Source organism: Callospermophilus lateralis, chromosome 7, assembly GCF_048772815.1.
Source record: "Callospermophilus lateralis isolate mCalLat2 chromosome 7, mCalLat2.hap1, whole genome shotgun sequence".
Lineage (NCBI taxonomy): Eukaryota > Metazoa > Chordata > Mammalia > Rodentia > Sciuridae > Callospermophilus > Callospermophilus lateralis.
This window is the reverse complement of record NC_135311.1, coordinates 55,709,823-55,715,480: the sequence shown is the minus strand read 5'-3', so window position 1 is coordinate 55,715,480 and position 5,658 is coordinate 55,709,823. Positions and strand designations below refer to the sequence as shown.

General features: G+C 40.5%; 1 pseudogene; it reads left to right on the top strand.

Annotated features, from left to right (window-relative positions):
• Positions 1–2,034: 2,034 nt before the first annotated feature.
• LOC143404291 (endoplasmic reticulum chaperone BiP pseudogene) lies at positions 2,035–5,205 on the top strand (annotated as a pseudogene).
• Positions 5,206–5,658: the final 453 nt, after the last annotated feature.

Below are 5,658 nucleotides of genomic sequence, written 5' to 3'. Positions count from 1 at the left end.
TTATCGGCAGATACAATATCTTTTGTTTGTATGTGATGCTGAGGATCAAACCAGGGCCTCACGCATGCCAGGCGAGCGCTCTACCACTTGAGCCACATCCCCAGCCCCAATGATTTGATCTTATTAGCACTTCTATGTTATAAACCTTGGCCTCATTTAAGCCATAGCTAACAGTCTCAGGAAGGTAAATAATGCCAAAGGTCATGTCCCTAAATTATTGTTGATTCAGGATTTGAACCTCATCCTGTATCATTCCTAAATGTAACCTTGTTTTTCAGTCCAAGAAAATTGGATTTCCAGGTAGGTATAGTAATAACAATAAATAATTTTAAAATACTTGAAGTTTTCATCACATACCAGGTAATTCTGAGCCTTTTCTTTAGTAGATCATTAACATGACATGTCAACATATCTCCACAAAGGAATCGGTCTTGACACAAGAAGGCAGGAAGGGCTAGTACACTAGATTTGCCCAGGGCAGAACTGGAGCAGGAGTTGAGCCAGCACCCAGGCAGCTGGCTGCAGAGCCTGCACTCTTCATGGTGCTAGAAGTTCTGCAAGAATGTAAATATCTTCTGGTGTTTACCATCCAACCACAATGGCTCAGCTCTCTTCTATCAATGTGGAGAAGGGCCCAGGGCAGAAAATCATATGAGCACTGCCTGGGAACCAGAGAAGAGAGGCCAGCCGCCTCAGGTGAAGACGAAAGTCAGATGAGATGATAACTTGCAAGTGATGCTGGTATGCACCTGTCTGAAAACCACTGCCCAAGGATATGGGAGAAGGACCAGGTGGCAGGGATGAGGACTTTAGGCTATGAACATGGCCATTGGAAAGCCGTCAGACCACTGGCAAGGCACCACACAGTTGTCTGATGTTTCCCAGGAGGGAGATGAGGATCATGGCCAGAGGGCTGCACCTTTCTAGTAACAGGAGCTTCTGGGGTACATTCAGCAAAGACAGAGTGTGAGGAGCTAGGGTTCTAGGTGAGAAAACAGGGACCTAGGTACCAGACTAGAGGTGAAAGAGAAGGAGTTAAATCTGGAGTCTTCAGGACCAGTAGCACAATGGCAATTTTGACAGCTCTTCAACCTTCCTTTGACCAGAGAATGTTGCCATGTATTAGTGGATCAGCTGGGAGAGCATCCAAGTCCTCTCTGGTGTGTTGCCCTCAGTATGGAAAGAATGTATCTGGGAAGCAGATTGATTGACAAGAAAAGTCCTTGGGATTCACGACATGACTTTGGTTGGTGTACAGAATAGTGTTACTGTTCCAGAGTTACCATTGTCTGCCTATTGAAATCAGGAATGTACTAACCGAGAATATAATCATTCATGGGTAGTAAGTATATTAAAACAAGTTACTTCAGGAAGTGTTATTTTTTTTTAATTTTATGTGCTTTGTAGCTAATTGTTCTATTGATTTAGATAAATTTTAAACAGTAAAGATTTAATTCAAAATGAGCCTTTAATAGTGTATGGATTTTTAATTCCTCTGCATTGATGACTGAGAATATCATGTAGGAAAAAACATGTAAGGTTATATTTTTTGAGAGAGTGCCCATTTATAAATAACCACACTTCCTTATTAACCAAGCTCCATGAAATTAAAAAAAAATCTCTTCTTTTTCAGATAACAAACAACTTGAATCATCATCCCAAAAGATGGATGATATGTGTAAAACCACAAAACCACTTAGTCTGAAATCTGATGTGGCAACAAATGATATACAGAGGCCTATGCCAAGCACCAAGATCAGACATTTTCATTTGCCTATAGATAGGTTCCATATTGCAAGCTCTCCAAATGAGAGAAACAGAAGAAATGTGGGAAATGTGAATTCAGACAAGTTTTGCCAGAAACTTACTTTTGAAGTATTTAATAGAAAAGATACCCCTACTACTGCTGGTTTCCAATTTAATGGCTTTGATCAGCAGATTACACAAAAAACTCAGGAACAACAATGTGAACCAAAGAACTTAACTGGCATGAGTGCAGTGATTGTGCCAAGTGCACTCCAGGAAAAAGTCACAATGAGCTTCAGGGTTAGTGGTGACCATTCCAGCGATGCCACAGCGCCCAACATGCCAGCCAGTTCAGCAAGAGAGGCATCAGAGAGACATTCCTCTCATTCTCACCATCTTGCTCCTGCAAGAGCACCCAGAATACTGCAGACCCATCTTGGGACAACATTTTACAAACCACCTACTCTGACCAGCCAAGTCAGGGGAACTGAGGAGAGACCTGCTTCACCTTCAGCAACAGTGCCTCCTAGCAAAGATCTTACTCCCCTGAGTCATGTGGAAAAATCTGTTTCAGAGGCAGACAGCACATCAGCTTATGCTTTGAAGCCAGCTGCTGAGCCTAAAGAGAACTGTGAGGAGGTTGGCCTGCCTGACATGAATCCAATGTGCCAAGGACTCAGGCTAAAAGAAATGGAAGAGTTATAAGACCTTGAAATTGAAATGCCACAGTTTTGTAGGGTTGTCAAAATTCAGTTTTTCTTTTTCTTGTTTTATTTTTTGGTATTGTGTTTATTTTACGAAAGAATGTTGTGACAGAACCCTTTTGTATAGGATGGCCAAAGTGTGTATTTTGCCTTTTGGCTTTGTATTGTGTTTGCTAGTCATATAGAATAGTAGTGTTTTAGTCATATAGTGCCTCACTGGTATTGTCTTTAAATTCTGTGGTTTTGAAGTTGTGCATAAAATAAGTATTATAATTTTAAATTTCAAATGATTTTCTCTATATAATTATCCATGTAAATGCATCCTTAATATATAGTATTGTTCTCAACAAATAGGGGCAATAGAGGAAAATGAGTTTTATTTTGGAGCAAATCTGGTGCTCATTCATAAAATGCTTCTGAATGCAAATACCTGAAAAATCTTGATTGGTTATGAATACATTTCTTCACACCTAATGTTCTAGTGTATCTTTGACCACTTGTGTTGTTATAGTATGTATGGAAGCATTGGAATTCACTTAACTTTTTAATATTTACATAGTGGCCAAAATGCTTGATAATCTATATTTAAATACTTGTCATTTTTTACATACGGTAGTTAATACAATTGTAGAAATAAAATGCACTTCAATACTAAAAAGTTTGAGACATTGGCAGAGACAACACAGATGGACAGAGTTGAGGTTTCTCAGTTTGACAGACCCATTACCTCACTGCTTTTAGTTGCGGCCTCTATTAGCTGCAACCTGTTGCTGGATTACCTGGTTCTTCTGGCTGTCTGTTTCTCTGACTGCTAACTGAGAGCAAGAGGCCAACAGCAATGGCAAGATGAAACTCTCTCTGGTAGCAGGGGTGCTGCACAGCAAACCTGGCTGAGGATGAGGACAAGAAGGAGGACATGGGTACCCTGGTTGGTTGGCATCGACCTGGGGACCACTTATTGTTACATCGGGGTGTTCAAGAATGGCCACGTGGAGATCATCTCCAATAATCAGGGCAACCTCATCATGGCATCTTATGTGACCTTCACCCCTCTAGGGGAATGTCTGATCAGTGATGCATCCAAGAATCAGCTCACCTTCAATCCTGAGAACACAGTCTTTGACACCAAGGGGCTTTCCTTCGCACTTGGAATGACCTGTCTGTGCAGCAAGACATCAAGTTCTTGCCTTTCAAGGTGGTTGAAAAAAAAAACTAAACCATACATTCAGGTTGATATTGGAGGTGGGCAAACTAAGACATTTTCTCGATAAGAAATTTCTGCTATGGTTCTCACTAAAATGAAAGAGACTGCTGAGTCTTATTTGGGAAAGAAGTTTACCCATGCAGTTGTTACTGTACCAGCCTATTTTAATGATGCCCAGCAGCAAAAAATCAAAGATGCTAGAACTATTGCTGTCCTGAATGTTATAAGGATCATCAATGAGCCTACAGCAGCTGCTATTACTTATGGCCTGGATAAGAGGGAGGGAGAGAAGAATATCCTGGTGTTTGATCTCGGTGGTGGAACCTTTGTTGTGCTTCTCAGCATTGACAATGGTGTCTTTGAAGTCATGGTCACTAATACTGATTCTCATGGGGTGGGGAAGACTTCGACCAGCATGTTATGGATCAAGCTGTACAAAAAGAAGACTGGCAAAGATGTTAGGAAAGACAACAAAGCTGTGCAGGATCTCTGGCATGAAGTAGAAAAGTCCCAGCGGGCCATGTATTCTCAACATCAAACATGAATTGAAATTGAGAAGATTTTTCTGAAACCCTGACTTGGGCAAAATTGGAAGAAGTAAACATGGACTGTTTCAGTCTACCATGAAGCCTGTTCAGAAAGTACTGGAGGATTCTGACTTGAAGAAGTCTGATGTTGATGAGATTGTTCTTGTGTGTGGCTCTACTCAAATTCCAAAGATTCTGCAATGTGTTAAAGAGTTCTTCAATGATAAGGAACCATCCTGTGGCATAAACCCAGATGAGGCTGGTGTATATGGTACCACTGTCCAGGCTGGTGTACTCTCCAGTGATGAAGATACAGGTGAACTAATACTGTTTGAAGTATGTCCCCTGACACTTGGTATTGAAACTGTGGGGGGTGTCATGACCAAGCTGATACCAAGGAGCAATGTGGTACCCACCAAGAAGTCTCAGATCGTTTCTACAGCTTCTGATAATCAACCTACCATTCCAATCAAGGTCTATGAAGGTAAATAACCCCTGACAAAAGACACCCAATTTCTGAGTACATTTATCTCACTGGAATTTCTCCTGCTCCCCAGGGGGTCCCTCAGATTGAAGTCACTTTTGAGATAGATGTGAATGGTATTCTTTGGGTGACAGCTGAAGAGTGTACAGGGAACAAAATTAAGTTTACAATTACCAATGACCAAAATCGACTGACAACTGAAGAAATTGATGAGAAGTTTGCTGAGGAAGACAAAAGACTCAAGGAGTGCATTGATACTCTGAATGAGTTTGAAAGCTACGCTACTCTCTAAAGTATCAGATTGGAGATAAAGAAAAGTTGGGAGGCAAAGTTTCCTCTGAAGATAATGAGACCATTGAAAAAGCTTTAGAGGAAAAGATTGAATGGCTGGAAAGCCACCAAGATGTTGACATTGAAGACTTCAAAGCTAAACAGAAGGAACTAGAAGAAATTGTTCAACCAATTATCAGCAAACTCTATGGAAGTGCAGACCCTCCCCCGCCTGGTGAAGAGGATACAGCCGAAAGAGAAGAGTGGTAGACAGTGATCTGCTAGTGCTGTAATATTGTAAATACTGGACTCAGGAACTTTCATTAGGAGACAATCGAGGGAATTTAAGTCTCTAATGTACTTGGAATCTTCACCTCAGAATGGAGTTGAAAATGCTATTGCCCAAGTGGGTGTTTACTGCTTTCCATTAGCAGTTGCTCACATGTGTTGGGATAGAGAGAGAGGAGGAATTGGATATCTTAAAAACTGGATATAAAAATGTGGGTGAGGATGTGTGTTCACCTCATAAATGTTCTATTTAATGATTTGGTCATGCACATCTTGTGTAGGAACGTTTTTCTACCATAAGTCACACCAATAAATGTTATTTAAAAAAAAAAAATACTAAAAGTTTGGAACTGTCAAAAAATAAAAATTTATATAGATAAAGCTAAGGGAAAAAACACTATCAGAAGCATTAAAACCATCTAAAGCCAAATAACT